The following is a 24338-nucleotide window of genomic DNA, read 5'->3' on the forward strand; positions in this document are numbered from 1 at the left end:
CAGTGTGGCTGTATGATTTTTTTTTGTAGTTGGCTCTAATTCAAGTCCATGAGTACTGTGGCTGAACTGACAGAAGAATTAGGTGTGATCACATTTGGGGAATTAGCAAAGTGAGCATTATTGAGAGACTGGGAGACAAGGAGGGGAGAGCGGTAATAAGATATGATGGAATTGAGGATGGGTAAGAGGGGTAGGGGGTCTGAAGGCTGTCCTGCCTAATGAAAAAGCACTAGGGACCATAACGTGTAGGTCTCAGTTCAAGTCATAATGCCTGAACTTGCCTTTTTAAATTATCTCTATTGTGAAAGCCCCAAATCTGAAGTGATTCATATTCTGAAATTTTTTGAGCATCAATAGAACAACTATGGTTTGTAAAATGCTACACCTGATCTCATGTGCCCAGTCTTAGTCAAAACACAGACATATTAGAAATGTGTTTTAGAAACACATGCTCAGGCTGTATATATTAGGTATGTATGAAGCATGAATGAGTTTGATAGTTAGATTTGCCCTTTATCTCCTCTATGTTAAGTATATGCAAATATTTCAAAATCCACTGAAATACAAACTATGAAACTTTTCTAGTCACAAGCATTTTGGACAAGGTTCAATAAACTGTAGTAGAGAAGATCATGGCAATTGGTCAGTGAAAGTTGCTTGCATGTAGTTGTATGAGGTGATGGAGTACCTGGTGAAAATTTCAAACTCATGAACTAACCCTTGCTTGTTTTTGTTTGTGGTTTTGTTTTTTCATGTTTTCCAGACAGCATTTCACTACCTAACTTGGAAAGCCCTTGAACTTGCTCTATAATCCAGGATGCCATCCAACTTTTCATAGCATGAATTAATTTTGTTTCTTGATGTCTTGGTATTTGAAGAAGAGAATCTGCTGTGATGAATAGATATTCCAGGACAGAAAAAGCAAAGAATGCTCTAATGATGCCTAGGTCTATGCTGCATCCAAGAGCTGAAGTTCTCACTACTACCCTCTCCTTCCTGGGCACATAACCACATTATCCTCAAAGGCTGCTGGTAATTACATAATGATATAAACTGACCAGACACAGGTTCCTTTCCTTTTATCCATTTTCTGTTTTGTTTTTGCATAGTGTTTTTTTTTCTTCAGTAAGAAACTCTGGAACATTTATAATGAGTCCTGCAGGGAACAGCCTTCTTAGCTACATCTAATTGCACAAGACAGCATTTAGTCTTTCATTTGTGTATCCATAATAAAGACAGCCCTTCTGATAAAGGTAGCAGACATGGGCTTAAGTGCTCTCCTGTCCTCTGCAATAGAGCCGTGCTGGGAGATGTCAGACCTGAAGCAGGGCTTTCCTGGACTCATTTTGAATTGATGAGAGAGGCACTTATTTCTGACAAACGGGAACATTCTATGGAAGTTTCTATGGAAACTAGTCAGATGAAATCAACGGCTCAGTTCCATTTCTTCCTAAGGTAGCTCAGGTTATATGATTTTGGATGAAAGTTGGCCTGAAGAAAGAAAAGAATCTAAGACCTTTGCTTTCATGGGAATGGACAACTGAAATATGTTTTATTTGTCCAAGAGTAGATAATACATTTTTGTTATGGGCTCACAAATGTCATCATGACACTGAAGGAACGTTCCTAAATAATACGATAGTAGTACATTGACTGCTCTCAAAATTCAAATTGTCAGATGTCTCAGCCTCTCATAGGTTTTAAACTCGAAACTAACTAAACAAATAAATAAACCTAAATAAGAGGAAATGCAATATGAACTCATATATATAACCACATAGATCAAGGTGCATATGTGTCTTTATGTATGTGTAATTCATTGTGTACATGTCTTTCTCCTACTGCCCTCTCTGTGTCTCCTCTCTCTTTTGTTTTCTCTCTCTCATATAATCTTGCTTAACTATTCAAAATGAATCACTTATAATACATAATCAGTTGTTATAATCCCGTTTGTATTCCTCTTTGTCTGTCTCTCTGTCTCCCTGTCTCTGTCTCTGTCTCTGCCCGCCCCCCCCACCTTCCAGCCCTTTCTCTCATTATTATGATATGGCCTGGTCTAAAATTTACAATTCTCCTGCTTCCACATTCCAAGTATCAACACACTCGGCTTCAAGTTTTTTCTTGGCTATCCCTTTTTTTCTCTTAGAGCTAGAGATGGAACTCAGGGACTAGTGGCATGGTAGCATTCAACCACTGAGCTATATCTCCAGCCCTCAATGTATTTTCTTAATGCTTACCACCACATGAAATTGTCTTGTCCTTACCTTGGTTTACTTATTACCTCTTTCTCGTCACTAGAATCTATTCCCATATTAGAACAGGAATGTTTCTTGTTAATTCTTACTTCTAATACTTAAAACTTGGTTTGAGATGTGGTATACTCAACAAATATTGGTTAAATGAATGAACAATAGACATAAAATACAAAAGGCAACCCCTTAGAAAATACTACTGGAGAAGGAAATTAAAATATTTTTCTAGGTCAGTATCATCATGTTTAATATTAAGGCATCAAGAAGATGAAATCTGCAACTCATTTCTAGATGATCAAAATAAGAGTAAAATGAGATACATTCTCATCATTCCAAATAGATTGTCATTTGGCTAAGATGTAACCCAAAATCTGCTTTCCATTTTAGCACTGTCAGCCTTTGACAATATAATCATTGTCTCTCGTACTCTGGGGGCATAAATGACATCTGGGAACTAATAAACCTTTGATGCTAAGAGAAAAGAAGTTGTTCATACTAAGTCACATGCAGTATTGAACCCAAATAAACATCTGACAAACATATTTTCTTCCTCGCTTGATCTTTCAAACAGAGAGTAAACAGGCCAATACTAGATGTTAGAAGGATATACTACATAGTCAAATTAGACATTCCTAAATAATATTAAGGGACTTTTCTTCCCAACTATTATCTTCTTCAGTCCCTTCTAGAACATACACAGCATAAGTAAAACATTTGTTGTCTTTGACATTATGATTTCCTTTGGAGAATCATCATAATTGGCTGTTTGCTAATGTGAGCCATAAACCTGACCTCAAATGCTTTATGTTACATCAAATGTTGCAAGTGATTGATCACTTGGCCCAGCAAGATCACTGATGTAAATGTTATACACAATAAAACATGCCCAACTAAGGAACTAGCACCACAAATAAAAAGGTGAAACCTCTGAAGGAGAAATAAGCCACAGCTACTAAGCCCTGCCATAATGAGTCAGGAACAAGGTAAGCCCAATAAAGACGAAAAAAACTTCTGCCAAAGCCAATCTGATTTTTTCAAGTCCTTCCTTTTCCTTACAAATGGGGCAGTGTGGGTTTTTCTGATAGAGGCATAAAATTCCATTGTGTATATGTACCACATTTTCCTGATCCACTCATCTACTGAGGGGCATCTGGGTTGGTTCCATATTTTAGCAATGACAAATTGTGCTGTGATGAACATTGTTGTGCTGGTGGCTTTACTGTGATCTTGCTTGTAATCTTTTGGGTAGATGACTAAAAGTGGGGCTGCTGGGTTGTAGGGGAGCTCTATGTTTAGCCTTCTGAGGAATCTCCATACCACTTTCCAGAGTGATTGAACACGTTTACATTCCCACTAACAATGTAGTAGGGTTCCCTTTTGGCCACATCCCCCCCCAGCATTTGTTATTATTAGTTTTCCTGATAATGGACATTCTTACTGGGGTGAGGTGGAATCTCAGTGTTGTTTTGATTTGCATTTTTTTATGGCCAGTGATGTAGAGCAGTTCTTCATGTGTCTCTTGGCCATTCTCACTTCCTCTTCAGAGAAGTCTCTGTTTAGGTCTTTAGCCCATTTGTTGAGGGGGCAGTTGGTTCTTTGCAGATTTGGAAAAAATCATACTAAGTGAAGTGAGCCAGACCCAAAGAAACATGGACTCTATGGCTTCCCTCATAGGAAATAATTAGTGCATGCTTAGGTTAGTCATAGCAGAAGATCACAATAGCCCAATTGCTATACCCGTATGAACACATAAGGTGATGCTAAGTGAAATGAACTCCATGTTATAGAAACAAGTGGTATTTCATTGTTGAAATTATTTTCAACATACCATGTGACACAGTTCCTTTTATTTCTTTTTCTTTTTTTTTTTTTACCCCTGCTATCACTGTATCTGATCTTAGTACCTTGGATACTATGTGTGTGTGTGTGTGTGTGTGTGTGTGTGTGTGTGTGTGTGTGTGTTAGAACTAGGAAAGGAAAAGGGAATATCAAAATCGAGAGACAAAGGATAAAAAGAGAAACCATTCCAAAAACAATACTTACAAAACTATTTGGTGTAAACAACTGTACAACTCATGAGTGGGAGGAATGGGAAGGGGGAGGCAGGGGAAAAATGAGAGAGGAGGAGGTAACAAGGTGGATAAGAAATGTACTCACTACCTTACATATGAAACTGTAACCCCTCTATACTTCACTTTGACAATAAACACACACACACACACACACACACACACACACACACACACACACACACCAGTCTGAACAACAAACCCATGGAACTATGAGGTAAATGAGTAGTCTTGTCTTAAACCACTGTATTTTGGGAGCAGTTTATAATGCAGGTTAGGATGGGCCCTAATCTGATCTGATTAGTGTCCTTATAAGAAGAGGGAATTTGGACAAAGAAGCATTAGGGATATGCATGCACAGGGAAGACACCATGTAAGGACACAATAAGAAAGAAGCTGTGAGCCAAGGGGAGAGGCCACAAAAGAAATTACTGCTGTCAACACCTTGATCTTGGACTTCTAGCCTCCAAGACTGGTATTTTGTTATGGCATCCCTTAGTGATTTTCACTGCTTGTAGAGGGGGGAAAAAGGTGGAATTTCCTAGCTTTTTCTCACTGATGACCACTCTGATGATTCCTGTCTTTAAGAAGGGTAAAGGGGAGGGGGGAGGGGGTTATGAGGGACAAGGTAACAAACAGTACAAGAAATGTATCCAATGCCTAATGTATGAAACTGTAACCTCTCTATACATCAGTTAGATAATAAAAACTTTAAAAAGAAAAGAAATTTGAAGCAAACAAAAAAAGTTCGTAAACAATATATGCCCATTGTATTTGAGGCATCAAGGTAAAACATGATGTCATCACTCTTCACAAAACATATAAGACAATAAAATTTCCATGTCCAATGACACTCTGAAAGGGCATCCTGTCAGCAGTTTGTTACATCTCCTTGCAGTGTCCGTTTGATTATTCTCCCACTTCCTACAAACCTTGATGACAAGCACCAAGCTATGTGCCAAGGATCTGTGTCCTGTCATTGGCCATTCCGTATCTTAACACCTTGCTTTATAGCAGAAAATGCCAGTGATTCATGTTACTAGCTGATCTAAAAACATACATTAATGAGACTTTACAGTTGCTACTCCTTCTATTGCTGCAAGGAAACAAAATCTCACAGATGTTGAACTAGACAGGAGGTTGAAGTACACCCTTCCCATAGGAAGTCCTAGAAAGCAGCCAGGCCAGGGAGCAGCCTTACAGAAGTACCCCTTTTGTATATCTGACAATAATGGTCAGCGTTCATTGAGTACTTACTAAGTCTTAGGCACTGTGTTGGGATTGCTTTATGTCATTGTTTATACCACAAGGGAATGTGATTCTCACTGTGATGTCATAACTTCCTATCAGGACATGAGCATCAAGCTATCCTGACCTTAGAAGTCACCCTTGGCCATATCCAGTCAGGCTCTGGTACTTTTGTTGCCCCTCAGGAATCTTCTTCATAGTGCTTTCTCAGTAGCCTCTAGCAATGGCTCCAAGATAGGCTACACTTCCCAAGGCACCAATCTTCATCTTTTGGAGGAAAGCAGAACTTCAGGAGCATCCCTTCAAATTCATCCCATGTAGGTCCCCGAGGAAAAAAGCACCTCTCATACCTACATCCCAAGAAACACATTGCTTCAGGAGGATCTTCACAGGCCCAGATGTTAACCTTTTGTACCCTTGTAGATAGCCTAGGTAATTTGCCCTAGCCCATTTCTTCCAACCATGTTTAATACCTAGCTAAGCCAGTAGTTCTCCATGTAGAAGTAATTTTTTTTCACTCAGTGCTCAAAGCTGGTAAGTGTCTAGCATATGCAAGCATGTGTGTGCAAACATGCACACACACACACACACACACACACACACAGTTAAGTATCTACTTCTGATTGCATCTTAAGCTCATTTTAAGAACATGTACCTCTTTCCTCAACCTTGGCATTGTAAAGGTGGCTAAGGATTATAGCAATTCTCATCCATCAGGAACAATCTCTTAGTGACCATTAGATGAGGACCTGAAGGACCATCTGGAAATGCTTAAAAAGCAGTGGCTGAGAATTTACAGCAAAGACTTCTTTCCAGAAGGAAAATCCCACATAGTCCCTGCGAAACTCTCCAAGCAATGGACTAGAGGTCAAATATACTGGAAACAAATGTGCCTCATCCCAGCAACAGCCCAGCAAAGCCTTCTTCCTTGTTCTGTCTCACCACAATTCCTACTTCTTCCTGCTTTGGATACTTTTAACAGTGTGTTCCTGAACATAAAAAAAGAATTTTCAAAACAATTACTCATGCAATTGAAAATGACAATCAATGCAGTTAAACATGTACCTTAGTCAGAACCATGTCTAGTTATCAGTGCAAATGAGAAGGATGTATATTGTCTTTTGCAAAAGGCTCCTAGAATGGGTTCCCTTGGAATTCTAACAATAAGCAGCTTGAAGCAAGCAATCTGTACACCAGCTTTGCTTTATCAACCACCAGCACTTCTCACTAAGGTTTCTAGGGAGGAGTGAAAGCAACAGGGCCTTTAGATTCTACCACACCTGTAAAAATCCATGAGGACTGGAGGACTATGCATTGAAAGAGCAGCAACAGAAAAAAAAATCCTTTATCAAAAATTAAAGATTTTGTATACATCAAGATGTATTATATAAACTACTTTGTTAAATGGTAACTCCTTTGTACAACTACTTAAAAGATTTTTTTTTAATTGAAGAAATCAAAAAGTAAAACCATAGGATGGAGAGAATATGCAAGTCATATCTGCTAAGGAGCAAGTATCTGAAACATATAGAAAAAGTGCTCCAAACAATCCACTTTAAAAAATGAGCAAAAGAGCCAGGCACCAGTAGATCATACCTACAATCCTAGCTACTCAGGATGCTGAGATCTGAGGATTGTAGTTCAAAGCCAGCCTGGGCAAAAAGTCCATGAGATTTTTCTCTCCATCTAATCTAAAAAGCCCTAAGCAAAACTGTGGCCAAAGTAGTAAAGTTCTAGGCTTGAACAACAACAGCAAAAAAGCTCAGGGTCAGTATGCAAGCCCTGCACAGGACATGCACAAAAGAAAAAAAAAAAGAGGAAGCACACATGAATAGAACGTTTCTCCAAGAATATAAGAATATATACAGATAGCCAACAAACAACTGAAAAGACACACAATACTGTTAGTCATTAGGAAACATATGAAAAACATAGCAAGCTTGGTTCAGTTCCCCACAGAGTAGAAAGGCTGAATTTTAAAAAAAAATCCTAAAGAACATGTTAGCAAGGACGGGAAGAAATTGGTATAGAAATTCCATGGCTTCTTGTAAGTTACAGTTGCTATAAAAATAAATTTTGTCCTCCTGAAGTATTAATTTTTCATCAACTCTTCTGTCCAAATTGAATTCTCCTTAAATAAATTAGAACCTTATTCTAGTCAGGTTGGAAATAGTAATCCTGATACTTGCCTTTTCTGGTGTGTGTGTGTGTGTGTGTGTGTGTGTGTGTGTGTGTGTGTGTGTGTGTTTGCATGTGTGTGTATGTGTGTGTGTGTGTTGTTTTAAATTTATGAGGATCAGATAATGATCCTTAGTAGGAAGAGTGAAATGTATTGGTTCATTTAACTTGCCCCACTCACAGTGGCATACCTCTGGTCAAGAACTCCAAATGACACAAATCCATACAGATACTATGTGCATTGGAGTCTGCCAAGGGGCCAAAGAAAAGTGGGGAACAAATGTTTTAATGAGTCTGAGAGGTTTTCTTGTGTTTTATAACCAGATAGAGGTGGCAGTTATCTAAGATGGTGAATGTACTTAGCAATCACGAATGGTTCACTTAAAATGTTTACATTTTATCACATGGATTTCACTTCATTTAAAAAGAAAGCAGGGTAACATTGTTCAAAAAAGAAAACTACTCATTACCTGACTTATATAACTGCAACCTTTCTGAATACCACCTTTATAATGACCAGTTTAAAAAATAAAGAAAGCAGATAGAAGAAAAGAAGAAAAAGCAACTAAGGTTTTCCGGCATGATTGAAGTTCCTGTGAGAGGGGGAAATGAACACTAGGATAGGGATTAGTGCTGGTGACTACTGGAAGATAGAAGGAGGAATGATGTGAACACAAAAGAAGGTGGCTCTGTTCCTAATAGAAGACAGACATTTAGATGCACTCTGGAATCCACAGAAATGTCACTTTGTAAAATTCTAGAAAGTAAAGCATTACAGAGTAACAGAGTGTGTAGATGGAGCTCCTCAGGGACAATCCTTTGCAGACTCTTTATTCTTTTACATTTGTGTAAAATAAAAAGCAGAAAGCTACAAAAGTGGGGAAAGAGGCAAGGTGATTAGAAATGAACTGTGAGCCACACAACTCAATCAGGTTTTATGTCAACATCCACAAAAAAAAGAAAGAAAATGAATAATTTATTTGCAATAGAACGGGCCCTACTAGCACCATCTCCTTGTTGATACTTCCAAAAGCCAATGAGTTTGATGGAGCTCTGCTAATTTTACAGATGGAAAAGCCAAGAACCCTAGCTTCAGAACTCCTGTTCTCTTTCTCTCACAGTCTGATATATCTATCCAGGTGACAAGCTTAAAAAGTCACCTGTTTCTGGTGAACCTCAACTTGTTCGAGGAAAGTGGGTTTGAGTCCTGCCTTTTCAGAAGTTCAATAAGGATTCTTTCACCTAACCTCAATGCAAAAGTGTCCTGCATTTCTCTGAATACTAGACTACTGTATCATTACTTGGGGACTAGAAAAAAAAAACCTCACTATGGCTACATCATTTCCCAGATCATTTGTCACAGATCAATGCCTGAATCCTGGCTACAAAATCTCAAGACTTCCAGACACAAAGGCAGGGTCAGTGGATGATGCCAGCACTGTCACCAGCAGAACCACTGGAGTCTTTCTCAAACTGCCCCTTTCCTGCCTGGGTGACACTCGATTCCCTTGACAGGCCACAACATATGGGAAGGAATGAAGTAGCTGATAGGCGAGGTGGTTGCAGCCCAAGGTCACCAGCTGGTTCCTCTCTGGAGAGAGCTTATTTTAGGCCTTCATACAGGACAAGCTGCTTTTTTCCACCTGAGGACATCAGACAAAAAGATGCCTGCTCTGCTTTGCAGCTCAGTAAAGTAGCTAAAGATCTCAACAATTTCCATTGACTTGAAACAATTTTATTTGATATACTTACCTTACCCCTTCCCAAATCCAGTTTTTTCCTTCCTTATAGAAATAGATCAAACAATCATTTCTATTACTATTGGAGAAAGAAGCCATGTTTCAGGCATGAACAAAACACAGGATATCCAGTCTGAAATGGGAAGGTGCAAAATGGAAAATGGATAAGAAATCCCATCTTCGGAATAATATTATCACCAACACAAGGACCATTGGGCAATTGTGTCATAATGACATCAACAGCAGTGTCCTCACAAGCAATACATGATAATTCTAGTCAAAGGGAAGAATTAAAAATTTTAGACTACTTTTTTTATCCTAGACTTTCAGACCTTTTCCAGTTTCCTCAAACCCTAAGGGTAAACTGAAGCTGGAACAAATAATGCTAATATAACCTTTTAAAGGTTAAACAAAAAGTAAATAAATGAAAAACAGGACAAACCTTAAGCATTTGCTAGAGGAGAAAATGGACATTTGGTTTTCAAATACATCATTGTATAATTTTCAGTTGATGCTTCTCTTCTCTAACATTTTATTTTAAACAAATGAGTTGATTTATTTTTAATGTACATACATTCACATAGCCATATTATATATATATATACACATATATATGTATATATGGCTATAGCCATGTTTACCTACAACCTAGATCCTACCATTAAAATTTTATTCTACTACATTTTCCAAATATCTAGCCCTTTATCCATCTTTTTAAGAAAATGCATTTCACAGTAAGTAGGTTCCAGAACTTGAGTGCATTCCACCTAAATTCTTACATGGTTGGCATTTTAATAATTTCTACTGGAGGGCTATGACTAGGAAAGAGGAAGGTAAAGAGGAAACAAATCCTCATTATGTACCCAGCAAGAGATAAAGATTAGATTCTGGCTAAAGTCAGGAACTGTCTCATGAAAACTAGGAGGAACAGTCCTTGGCAGATTGCTGACCTTAGCCACTGGAAGGAGATTTTCTCTCAAAGGTCATGCTGTTTCCCTCATGCCCATTTTTCCTCCTTGTAATAAACATGGGAAGGAAACCCAGGTGACACACAGAATGAGAGACAAAGCCAAAGAATGTCACTCAGGGAAAGCTAGCCATTGGCCAAAGTGGAAGATTTTGTGCTCTGAAGGAGATATTCTTGGGTTGTTAACAGTATGTCCTTTTGCTTAGAGAAACAGGATTGAGATACTTCTTTTGTCCCTTTGTTTTTACTCTGTTCTCTCTCAAATCTCAATTCTTTAACACATCACCAAAGGAAGGAGAAAATGTGGGGTGGAGATATGTCTCAACAGTTGAGAACAGTTCTAAAAGTAAAGAAGGGAAGACACTGTCAATGTAGTTCCAGAGTTGTCCGTTTAAGAAAAAGATAAAAGAATTTGGATTTTGTTAAGGACTATCTACCCTTGCTTTCCAAAACCACTGACATTCTTCTTACATTGTTCTCTGCCAGAGAAGATGTCTTAAATCATCTCTTCTTAAAACAATGAGGCTTGTGAATCATTTGGAACCCAAATAATATAAAGGGAGAGATGAGGTACAAGAGCCAAGGCCAAGTCATACACTGATGCTACTTTTACGTGGTCACCTGGAATAACTACTTGGGAGCCCGGGTAAGCAGTCTGCCTCCCCAAAGCCACCAACATAAAAGGAAGAAAATGGCTGTGCATGACGAGAGAAACCATGTTGAAGCTGATATTGTGTAAAGAGAAAGAGATGTCCGGTTAGCCCTGGCTGTTCCAGTGACCATCTTACTGCAACTCTGTGAAGAGATAGTTGAAGCAAAAAGTACAGCCAATGGGAGGCCAGCCAGGGCAGAGAATTCTGCTAGACTCCATCTCCAAAATAACTAACAACAAGCAAGGCTGTATGGCCCAAGTGGTAGAGTACCAGTCAAGAAAAGCAAGACAAGCAGGCCCAAGGCCCTGAGCTCAAACCCCATGCCACCAAAAATACACAGAAAACACAAACCACAAAACCAAACCATACTTCCCCCCCAAAGACAGAATATGAATATAAAAGGGGGACTCTTTGAGTAGGATACCACAGAGGGAAAATTAGAATATGATCAACGTACATTCTACACATATATGAGGATATAATAAAATGTGTATTTTTTTTTGTCAGTCTTGGGGCTTGAACTCAGGGCTTGAGCATTGTCCCTGGCTTCTTTTTGCTCAAGGCCAGCACTCTACTATTTGAGCCAAAGTGCCACTCCCGGCTTCTTCTGTTTATGTGGTACTAAGGAATCGAACTCAGGGCTTCATGTATACAAGGCAATCACTCTACCACTAGGCCATATTCCCAGCCCTAAAATGTATTTTTTTTAATTTGCAATAAAGTTTTATAGGTGTGAGTTGAGGTAAGGTAAATAAGAAAGAGTAATAGAGGAGGGAATGTGATCAAAGAACATTATAGACAGTATGGGAATACCACAACAAGGCCTCTCACTTTGTATACTTAATATACATTAACAAAAGTATTTTTTAAAGCAATGGTGACTGTTACAAACCCCTACATTTTTAAGAGATTTCTTACCCAACAATCAATCACTAGAACAAATCTCACATATATTAATGGATCACAATGATCCATTCTTACATCATACATTGTAAAATTCAATCCATGCACTCTAAAATCCAGCCTGTTGCCTTGTATCCATCCAGCCATGATCTTTCTTACTGTATGAGTAACAGTACCATTTCATGAGTCTACATGTGAGTACCCATTACACACATATTCTTTTTTATAATTTTTATTATCTTAAGTATTGTAACAAAGAAATTTCCATTTAACAAAGCACTTTATGAATACAGTGCATTTGATCAATGTCACCTCTTTCAACATTCTCCTTCCCCTACCCACCCTCTTCCCTTATTCTTTTTAATTTTTCAGGATATATGTTGAATTCTTGATGACATTCTATCCCTCTTTTCCTCTTCATTCATCTACCCTTTCCCCCTTAATGCTGCCCTCCCCCCTTTCTAGTACCTATTACCTGGTATTTGCAGTCCAGAACTTTCTTTCTTTCTTTTTAAAAAATCTTCCTACTCAAGACCACCATTTAAAAAAAAAATGACCTTAGTTGGTTCACTGCTGAAGGTTATATATTAGTGCCATATTACCTGCAAAATCCAATAATTTTAACCTCCATATGGACTTATAGAACTTTGAGTCCAGCAATGGCACACCAAGAGTGGATCACCTCACGTTCCTTTGACAACAGTGCTATGTCATTTCTCTATTGAATAGAGTTCCAAGCTGAGAGGTTCTGGAGCACTGACAAAAAGTCTTATCTCCTCATTAGACACCATGTTGAAAATTAACTACACAACTTGTGAGTGGGAATGGGAGGGAACAAATGGGAGAGTTCGATGGAAGGGGCGACATTGCCCCCAAATTAAGTGCACTCTTTACCTGACTTATGTAACTGTAACCCCTTTGTACGTCACATTTATAATAACAATTTAATTTATTTATTTATTTATTATTTTTTTGCCAGTCCTGGGCCTTGAACTCAGGGCCTGAGCACTGTCCCTGGCTTCTTTTTGCTCAAGGCTAGCACTCTACCACCTGAGCCACAGTGCCACTTCTAGCCGTTTTCTATATATGTGGTACTGGGGAATCGAACCCAGGGCTTCATGTATACAAGGCAAGCACTCTTGCCACTAGGCCATATTCCTAGCCCCTATAATAACAATTTTAAAAATTTAAGTTTATCTCAAAAGCTACAAAGATTTTTTTCAACCAGTTTTTCTATAACATCCTAAATCTTTACTGTCCATTTGGGTGCCACCAAATATTGCTTTGAAGCATTTGAATCATTACTATCCTGAACTGAAATCTGTTGTAAATATAAAATACACAGAGATGGATAAAAGCATAATATCACAACAATTTTTATATTGATTAAACATGACACTAAATTTTGATACACTAAATTAAGTATACTATTCAAATTTATTTAATTTATGATCTTGAACTTTGCCTCAGGCTTTGGTCTCTCTAATCTCTTCTTTTCATTTACTGAGACAATAAAAATAAAACAACCTTAAGTTTATATGTTGCTCACAAATTGCTACTGAGTAGCACTAGTCTCTGTGATCAGGTGAACTAACAAAAAAGTTTGTGCTCTACTGAACTGAAGGTGCCCAAGAAAATGCCTTATAACTACCAAAAAAAAGAAAGAAAGAAAGAAAGAAAGAAAGAAAGAAAGAAAGAAAGAAAGAAAGAAAGAAAGAAAGAAAGAAAGAAAGATAATAGTGATAAAGACAAAGCCAGGTACTGGTGGATTACACCTGTAATCCTAGCTAGTCCAGAGGCTGAGACCAGGAGGATCTTAGTTCAAAGCTGGGCCAGACCAAAAAAAAAAAAAATCCATGAGGCTATAGCAAATGACCTAGCAAAATGCTGGACTGGAAGTGTTGTTCAAGTGATAGAACCCTTGCTTTGAACAAGAAATTCACGAGCACAATATCCTGAGTTGAAGTTCTGGTAGCAGGACTGAAAACGATGAAGGGGATGTGTGAAATATTAGAAAACTATTATATAGGATTGGAAAACTTTCTAGCAGAAGTAAATGTAGGCCATACAATCACATATCCTTGCTTCTTTTTTCAGGGCAATAAAATCATTGTTCATAGTAACATTCATTTAAGAAAAGCTTTATACCCTAGATTGTATTTTTCTGATTATATCATTGTGTGTGTGTGCACATGTGCACATGTGCATGCATGCGTACACATACACACACATGCACACGCACGTGCATGCCAGTACTAGGGCTTTGAATTCAAGGCCTCACACCTCACAGTCTCACATTGCTAATGTGCTAATTCTAATTTATATAGAAATTTTACTTGCTGAAAATCACCTTGACATCTATCAGCACTGTAATAATTTGAGAACTTTTAGATTTTTGAAGTAGCTACTACATTCTCAAGAGAAGAAAAAGAATTTTATACAGCTCATGAAAGGGCTTAACTTCAACCATGAAATACCCAATGGGTGACAAATGTGCCTGCAGGAGAAAGGAAGCCAGTGAGATGATCTGTTATTTCAGGGGGCAGACACTTTCAGTGTCCCATTCACACACCACCGGACCCTTCGAACAGACCTGTGCATCCACCTGCCAGCTTTTATGCTGTTGGCTTCCAGAAGGTGAAACTGAAACTTCTTTTAAAACAGGCCCCTCTAATCTCTGAAGTTGCTTCATCCCAGACTCACCACCCACAGCCAATGACTGAGACTGAGGAATGGGAAAGACCTGACGCATTCCCATAAATGGAAGGGGCTCTCCATAGCAACTGTTCCAGAATATCTCAGGGATCAGGCTGGGCACTCTTCACCTCTGCTTGGCTTTTTCCCTTTCCTTCCTATTCCCCCAACTCATTTGCTTTCCCTGAGAACCCTCACTTCATAAAACTGAATCGGGCAGAAATCTTCATCTAGGGAGCACTATTCATGACTTTCAGCAAGTACTCCAAGAAAATATAAAACTACAGATGCTCTTTACTACTGGCTCTTATGGTCCATGGAGAAGAGCATTTACAAGACTCAGGAGTTTGAAATAACTGTAACATCCACAGTCTAAAAAGCAAGCAATACCTTTGTTCCATACACACATTCTAAGGCATTGTTGCCCTCAAATATATGTCTTAGATCTAGAAAAACAATGATAATAACTAATATAACAACATGTGGACCTACAAGTATGAAAGAGGTGAGGATAGGATGTAAAGTTCCAAAGTAAAAGTAAAAAGAAAGAGAAGACAATGTTAAAACTTGGTGAGCTAACATCAACGTTAAAAGTTGTATATGTTTTTCTTTTGTTTTTTTTTTGTTTTTTTTTGTTTTTTTGGCCAGTCCTGGGGCTTGGACTCAGGGCCTGAATACTGTCCCTGGCTTCTTTTTGCTCAAGGCTAGCACTCTGCCACTTAAGGCGCAGAGCCACTTCTGGCCATTTTCTGTATATGTGGGGCTGGGGAATCGAACCCAGGGCCTCATGTATACGAGGCAGGCACTCTTGCCACTAGGCCATATCCCCAGCCCCTAAAAGTTGTATATGTAATCGATATTAATAAAAATTAATTAAAATCATTTTTATAAAAAAGAACAAGGACTCAAAACACCATAATTTGTTTCTAGAGCAAACTGCAATCCTATAGGAAAATTTTCATGCAGTGTTTCTTTCTCCTACCTCTTTCTTGAAAATGGCCTTTGATTTAATCTAACTTTCTAGCAATACAAGCATGGGCATAATTCGTCCAAAAATAACCATCGTATTATCTGTATAACATGTTTGATCCTAGAAAATTATTGATTCACACTGATAATAAATTAAGTTCTATGTAACATAACAAACAAGATCTATATTACAGCACTGCAGAAACTAAAATATATTCTGAATGCTTATAACGAGCAGGCCTAGAACATGTTTAGAACTGATACATGGTCAGAGTTGCTCATTGTTAGAATCATGGGGCCATAAAGCAAGCATTTCAAGACCAAACCAGAAAAGTTTGGTTTCCAGGGTCTAGAAGTTTCCTATTTTTTGATTATGGTAAATTATTAGAAAAATATTCTAATTTCAACTAGATACTCTAGAAAAACATGTAAGTCACTATATCCAACAACTGAATGGTACTTAGAAAGCGACCAAATGTTTTTATTTTGGGGGGAAGGTGGAGAGAAATATGAAACAATTCTCTCCTGGGAATGAGGACGTCAATCAACAACAACCAGGTGACATCAAATCCAATCGGGATCTATAAGCCTGGAGAATGGGACAGGAGACCATGAATAGTGTCTTCTTTTCTAGGACCTAGTCCTAGAACATTTGCAAATACTTATGTATGTCATTTATACCACTTAATACACATGAACGTCTTCTTTGAACTTAAAATATTTAATGAACAACTGCTGAGCTCTGTTTGATATTTTTGGGGTTTGATGAAGTGTTTATATTCATTAAATACATAATTCTTCTTACACCATTTAAAATACAACTGATGTAAAACAATGACCTAGTTAAGGTCACAGTATTACACAGAAAAAATGGATAGGCCAGGAAAACAGAGCCAAGGGCAGATGGGTAAGTCACACTGATATAAAATCTCTAGAATTACTCAGCACCCCTCAACTCTGCTGTGCCTACTGAGACAAGGTTTATGAGTCATCCTCAGGGAGTAGTAAAATATAGTCCACTTGACTAAAAATAGGTAGGAACATTCAATAATAAATCTACCTTCTTGATACTCTTATGTCATCATTAATGACCGATCATTTAGAGATCTGTCAGATTATGCAATTCCTCCTTTCCCTCACAGAAAGGCCAGAAGAAAATGAGCCTCAGGCACTCCCAGACAGAAGATAACAAAGTTCCTGACATGACATGTAACACGCTGGAGAGAAAAAAACACTGACAGTAAAAGACTGGGACTTTAGTGTTCACTATCAGGAGGACCAGTTATGTTTGTGCTAAGTGTGATCACTACAAAATGATTTCTTGTCCCTTAAAGGAAGAAAGGACAGATAGTACATTTTTTATGTGCAACAATAATTAGAAAATAGCAGTTTGATGAAGGGTTCAGAAAAGAACAGACTCTCATATTAGCTTGGATTCCAGCTCCAGTGTAACACATGGGTAAGATCAAATTTGTCATTAAAGTGCTTCAGCTCTACCAAAACTACTCCCATCCTATTTTGGCATTTCACAGAAGATGTGTAAAATGGAACATCAGGGACACAGCTGAAGAATTGACTGATATCTTCCATACAGGTAGTTATCCTAAGATGGAGGCTTCCAGCTGGCCAATGAATACAGCAGCTGTGGGGTTTTGTTGTTGTTGTTGTTGCTGTTTTTATATTGGTGAGAATCTCCCTGACAAGACCTGCCTCCTACTAAAGGTCACATAGATTTCTCTTGAAAAAGAACTCACTAGTAAGACTCAACACTTCAGTCATAACGGATGTAACAGTACCAAATTCAGTACGCAAAAAGTAAGCAGAAGATACAGTGCCCACACCAAGAGTGGGATTCGTAAAATGGAATGTAGTGAACCCTGGAAGGTTCTGCTGAATCTTCCATAGTCCCCCAAGAAAGATGACTGAGAATCCATTGGAAGAGACATTATCAGTGTGAATCCAGAGATTCACTTTTCCTGATGCAAAGCTCTAGAACCCAGCACTTCCAGTTCCTCCCTTCAGGGCTATGGAGTACTCACCAGGCAGCTCTCTACCAATGAAGAGTGATGTCTACTTGGTCAAATACAGAATCTGGTTCCCTGTAAACAAATCAGACACAGACAAGAGGAAAAAAATTAATAGCAGGAATGTTCAGGGTTTTCATGAAAAGAAGCCACAGTCTTTGCACTTTGGAACTAGACTCTATGATACAATTCTTAAAATGCATCAGAAAGATATTAAAGTTGGAGTGTTATTAGTTTTATGCAATGAGCATGCAGAGTTCAAATCAGAAATAGTTACTGCCCTGCCCATGCCATGGGATTTTGTATATGGACATCTCTCCAGTGTTGTGGGTCCTCTCAGCCTCTTCATGGACTAAAATACTTGAGCAGCCATTGAAAAAGGCAATGTAAAACTTGCTTGAAGTAAATATAATTGCCTTTGTCCTGATTAATAGTAAAATGTCCCAAGATGAATTGCAATTTTAAGAAATCTTTCAAGTGTCCCCAGATAAACTACAATTGGAAGAAACCTTTCCAAGGCGCATAGTTCTGTACAGGGAAGATTTACAATGGAATTGCATCCAACTATAAAAGTCACATTTTTATGTGTGTTTCTGTCTCTTCTTTGTTAATAAGTTGTTTATGTCAAGTCTGAATTTGACATCGGACTTCTGGTTTGGCTGAAATGTAGGTTTCGAGGTCTTTCCAAGATGTAGCAAAGAGGAAAAGGTTTGAGATGGGATCAGAAGTAAATTAAAAAGAAAAAGAAGAGAAGAAGAAGAAAGCCTACTTGCTTGGAAGTAGGCTTGTTGGGAAGAAGATAGAGGCATAGAACACTGGCAAGTGAGACCTAGGGGAGGTGATATATGTAAAGATGAGTGAATTCAGAATTTATTTTTTATGCTCTATGTATGAAGATGCCTGTGGCACGGACTCTTCATCACTTCCCGGGTAGGATACAATCTGTAAATGACAAGACTATGCCATGAAATAGAAAGAAGCAAATCTGGAGTTCAGTGGACAGTTACAATAATAAATTCTCAGGTCACAGGATTTTTTTTTAAGCTGAAGTAGTATCGTAATGTGTAAACTATGAGCCCATAAGTGTATTAAAATAAACTTCACTGTGCGTAAGCACACAATTATGATTTCATTCATTGTGATATGCAAATTATACATCTAGTTAGCTAAAAAGAAACTAAAATGTGGCATTAAAGAAACATAAAAAATTAAAATTAAGATGGGTTCATGGGAGGAGGACTAGAGCTTTTGCTTTAAGTCTAACTTTTGTCATTGTACAGAATTTCACCATGAAACATTTTGCTTTTAAAATTGAAATTTAAAAACAAATTCATCCTAAACCACATATTAAAACATTCCATTTTAAATATACTACTACACAGAATGAGAGGCCATAAAGCACGTGTACAATGACTTTACTGATCTAGTGAATATTTAACTATGACCCAGGCAGGCTCTAAACATAAATTACATAATCATTACTATCCACATAGTAACTCTGAGATGCATCTGCTGGTTTCGTTCCCACTTTACAGTAGAGAAATCTGGGAAACAGAGGAAACATTTAAGAATCACACAGAGCTGAAGAAGGCCAGGTAACTGTGGACCTCAAATACATTGAAACTCAGTTTCATTGACTTGTGTAGTGCCTATGTAGCAGTTATATTTAAAATTATATATGAACATGAGTAGTAAGTAACGTTAGGACAGGAATTATGTGTGCATTAAAAGCTATCATATAGACAGCTGCCCATGGCTCATACCTGTAAGTAGGCTGAGATCTGAAAATTGCAGTTTGAAGCCTGCCTGGGCAGAATGTCTGTGAGGTTCTGATCTCCAATAAACTGCCAGAAAGCCAGAGGCAGAGCTGTGGCTCAAGTGGTAGAGTGCTAGCAAATGAAACTCATGACCATTGTACCCCAGCCTTGAGTTCAAGCTCCAAGATTCTTCTCTCTCTCTCTCTGTCTCTCTCTCTCTGTCTTTGTCTCTCTCTCTCTCTCTCTCTCTCTCTCTCTCACACACACACACACACACACACACACACACACACACACACAAAGATCCCCAGCCTCTAGGCCTCTATCATGGTGCCAAGCACATCATTGATGCTCAGTAAATTCTTGTTCCAAGAATGAATAATTAAATAGCATACCTAGAGCTCTCATGTCTCCTGCAGTTATGAGGCAGGCTGAGTTCCTAAAAAGCCCATGGATTAATAACCCTGACACAACTTGCTTACTTAGAGATACCTCTTGCTGCCTGTCTTTTTCGAAGACTTAAAGACTGGATGCATATTTTCTTTTCCTTTTCCTAATTCCCTAAGTGACTATCAGCCATAGAACTGCCACATTGTTTTATAAACCTTACAAATTCTGTGCATACTTAGAATACTTTAGCATTTGAAAAAAATAATGTTGTAACACTATACAAAGAAGTAAAGCTGTATGAACACTTCACCAAGAACGATTTAGCTTCTAGCATACAATTACAACTCATTGGGTATTGTGTTCAAATATAAACAGACCACAAACTACCAAACTTTTATTCAAATATTATCATTCTGGTTGCTGAAAAATTAATGGGAGTCTTTGGTAAGGGAGGAACTATGTATGAGAGCATGTGAGGCACAATGGGGAAATCTACATTTAGAGGTATTCATATATCACTCTGGATTTTTTTGGTCTTTCAAAAGAAGAAAATTTTTTTTTCCTACAGTATGGAAGAGAAAAAGTGGTTAAAATACCCAACAGCCATATTTTATTGGTGTTAGTGAAACAACTGTTTTAATCCAATAAGAGTACCAAGACCATCCAACAGGAAAGGATGGTCTACTCAAGAAATAGTATTGAACTGGAAAGGATGACAATAGACCTCCTACCTTACACTAAGAAAAAAAGAAAAGGCAAGAAAGAAAGAGAAGAGAGAAGAAAAAGAAAGCTCAATATATAAGACAGATGTAAAACTACAGTGATTCTGTATTTCTTATCATTGGGTTTTTCCTTATGATTTCAGTGACCTATGAACATAAGAATGGTAATTACAATGCCACCAGGCATTTTGAGAGAGTAACAGCACTTTCATATAGCATATTCTTATAGTTGTTCTATTCTTATTATTTGTTATTGTTAGCAATCTTTTACTATGTACAGTTTATAAGTCAAACTATATAAATGTGTATGAATCTTGAAAATTACTTACCTTGGATAAGAGCAGAGTACTGTGAAACATTCTTAAGAGTAAATATGCTAAATAACATTGGAATACAACTTTGTAACCTTGGTTTATGCAATATATATATGTCACCAAAAGCACAAGCAGAAAAAGGAAAAATAGATAAATTAAGCAGCTTTGAAAGCTTTTATGCTTCAAAACAGTCATCAAAAAAGTGAAAAGAAAAGCCACAGAAGAGAAGACAAGTTTTGCAAATCATGTATCAATAAAAAGACTTTTATCTAAAAATCTAAGTATTCTTATGACTCAACCCCAAAAGGCAAATAAACTGATTTGAAAATAGGTGAATGATCTAGGAATAGACAAACCTCCAGAAAATATACAAATTGTCCACCATCACGGTAATGTAAATTAAAAACACAATGTAATACTATTTTGTAACCACTAGGAAAACTATAATCAAAAGATAAGGAATAACAAGTTCTGATGAGTTCAAGATGTCAGAAGCCTCATACACTTCTGGTACACATCCAAAGGAAAAGCTTGGTAAGACAGTCTTAAATGGCAGCTTGTTGAATGCTTAAGCATATCTTTGCCATTCTGCTCCTAAATATCTACAAAGAAATATATTTTTAAAAAATTCACAACAGCATTATACATAGTAGCCAAAGTGGAAACAATCCCAATGTCCTGTAACTAATGGGTGGACCAATAAACTGTTGTTTATCCACATAATAGAATGCTTATTCAACAATAAAAACTCCAACACTGATACACAGGTCATGTGTTCATCTATATTGACACAATAGAGATGAAATTAAAAAGAAAAACTATGTCAGTCACAAGGACCACATATCATTCATGTCCAGAGCAGGCAAATCCCCAGAAACAGAAAGGTGGGTAAGAATTCCCATGACTACATAACAGGAGATGGAGAGAGAATCATTACTGGTGGTGTAGGAACTCTTTTTAAGGTAATAGAAATGTGTTAAGGTTAGAGTGGTTGAACTCTAAATATACATCCAAAAATCACTGAATTTGACATTTTATTTTTTTTTTTTTTATTTTTTATTTTTTGGCCAGTCCTGGGCCTTGGACTCAGGGCCTGAGCACTGTCCCTGGCTTCTTCCCGCTCAAGGCTAGCACTCTGCCACTTGAGCCACAGCGCCGCTTCTGGCCGTTTTCTGTATATGTGGTGCTGGGGAATCGAACCTAGGGCCTCGTGTATCCGAGGCAGGCACTCTTGCCACTAGGCTATATCCCCAGCCCTGAATTTGACATTTTAAATGAGCAAGTTTTACTTTGTATAGGTTATAGAAAGTAAAAGTAGTTAAAAGTGAGCTTGGCAATTACTATTAACCAGCTCTTTTCAAAAATTATAAAATTAACAGTTATCAAGGAAAACACAGAAAATGGTAAATATTCATGTTTTTTTCAAAAATGTATGATTGTGAAGTGCCATGAGATTCCTTAGCATAGGAAATATAAAGAATATGAGACCCTCCATTACCATAAGAAAAAACAAATATCTTTCTGTATAGTATCACCCTTGATACCATGGTACTTGAGACACAGAGTCTTATATTTTAAAGCAACAGGAAATTCTAGCAGAAAATAGAATTTTATTTACAGTTTTAAAAACCTACAAATATCTGGGAAAGCAAGACACCCAAACAACACAGAGGGGTTCAATTCTTATTCTCTTCCTATGAGCACTTAATGACTCCCTCCTCCCCCCAATGCCATCAAATTGAATTGTAGGTTAAAAAACAAAAAGGTCATCACATTAGCCCAAATAGTATAGCACCTTGTAATGTTAGAGGCCATCAATCTTAATGGCAATCACGTTTGATATTTTTATACCTACGAACTATTTTATGCCTCTGCAGATTCACTACACCAATATTTACAGAGCCCTCATTGCATGTGAGATACTGTTCTCAGCTTTGGAATTGTGGTGCTGAGAAGACCACAACTCCAGGTACTCACAAAACTCTCGCTCCCCAACTCCCTCTGCCTCACACAGTTCTCCCAAAACTCACTTTTGAAAGATGCAGGAAAGTAGATGCTGCCCTGGCCTAATCTGGTCCCATCTAGGTCCACACGATTCTGTGATCATCTTTTAAAGTTTGACCTGGTTGTTATAGTTTAAAAATAGTAGATTGACATAAATAACCAAAATCTCAGTATCTCTTAAACATCTGGATGATTCTGTAACACTAGACACAGAATATTGCCTGTAGCTCAATCAACAATCAAGCAGTCACTTTCACCTAACACGAAAGTATGGAGGTGAACCAAGTACGAGGGCCCCCACCCTCTCAGGCCCCTCCACCAGCCAACTCCCTCCTCATGTTCTCTGCTCCCTTGAGAAAATGATCCTTAAATGGCAGGACTACCCTCTTACTGTGTATATTCTTCATCACCAGGCAAATGATGCTTACCCAGAGATATTTAGCCATTCATTCCCACATGCCCCTCACCCCCAATGCTAAAACTGCCAGTTTGAGAAACCATTCTAAACCCCACACAGAAAAATTATTGGTCTTCTAGCTGTCATTAATGTCAATTAACTGGTTCTAAGATGCAACACTAGTAACTGTTAATAAGAACTCATTCCAAGTTTTTTCACAAAAGTTGGAGGTCAGTTAAGCTATATAGAAAACCAGAGGCCAATGTTCTAGCCATTTATACCTCCTTCTTGAAAGGAATAGAAGAAAAATGGAATTTATTTGTTATTCTCATTCTTTAAAACCCCTCTTCCACTGTGCAACATTTGGAAGTTAACAGATTGGCAGGGGCGGGGTGGGGGGGATGAGATGCAACAAAAGTTCAGACTAAAAGCCAAGCAGGGGGTTGGAGGATGGCTCAGGTGGTAAAGAATCAGCTGTGAGCAAGAGAGCTGAGCAAGAAAGAGCTCATAGCCCTTAGTTCAAGCTCTGATACCAGCACCAAAGGCCAAGTAGAAAAGGCATTAGACCCCAGTGCAATAACAACAACAACAACAATAAAGAGAATTGGAGAACCACAATCAAAATAATCTCTCAAGTCTTTTCCATCAACTGCACTCAGCCACATCAGGGGTAGGTTAGCATGATATCAAGAGCCACAGTACCAAGGATCAGGCAGTATAACACCAAGAAATCCATGCTCAGTAGTCATACTAGTGAGTTGTGGTAGGGGACAGACACAACATTTAGGTCTTGATGTGCATTTTTTTTATGTGCATTAAAGTCAGATTGGTTTGTAATATCTCAACCCACCTATCAGTTAGCACCTGATACTTGCCAGGTTCTAACCAAAAGACCTGTCACCTGTCTGGCCCTTTGCACATGGAAGTGACCATCTAGAAGCATACTTTAATCAGGCCTCTATATTTCTTCCTATAATTCAGTCTCACTTCCAGAGTCCTGTTGGTCACTAGGATAGCTCACAGAAATGCAAATTGATTTTGTCAGGAAACCCCTCTCT

At 38.0% G+C, this 24338-nt stretch overlaps 1 protein-coding gene across 6 annotated transcripts in view; it reads right to left on the reverse strand.

The window, feature by feature from the left end:
• Positions 1–24338, reverse strand: part of Plcb4 (phospholipase C beta 4) — a 351489-nt gene that overhangs the window by 200949 nt on the left and 126202 nt on the right. For all 6 annotated transcript variants that reach the window (XM_048348807.1, XM_048348811.1, XM_048348806.1 and 3 more), the window contains one exon: positions 17712–17771. The gene's annotated coding sequence lies outside the window, so the exon portion shown is untranslated. The remainder of the gene's footprint in view (positions 1–17711; positions 17772–24338) is intronic.

This window comes from Perognathus longimembris, chromosome 6 (genome assembly GCF_023159225.1).
Source record: "Perognathus longimembris pacificus isolate PPM17 chromosome 6, ASM2315922v1, whole genome shotgun sequence".
Lineage (NCBI taxonomy): Eukaryota > Metazoa > Chordata > Mammalia > Rodentia > Heteromyidae > Perognathus > Perognathus longimembris.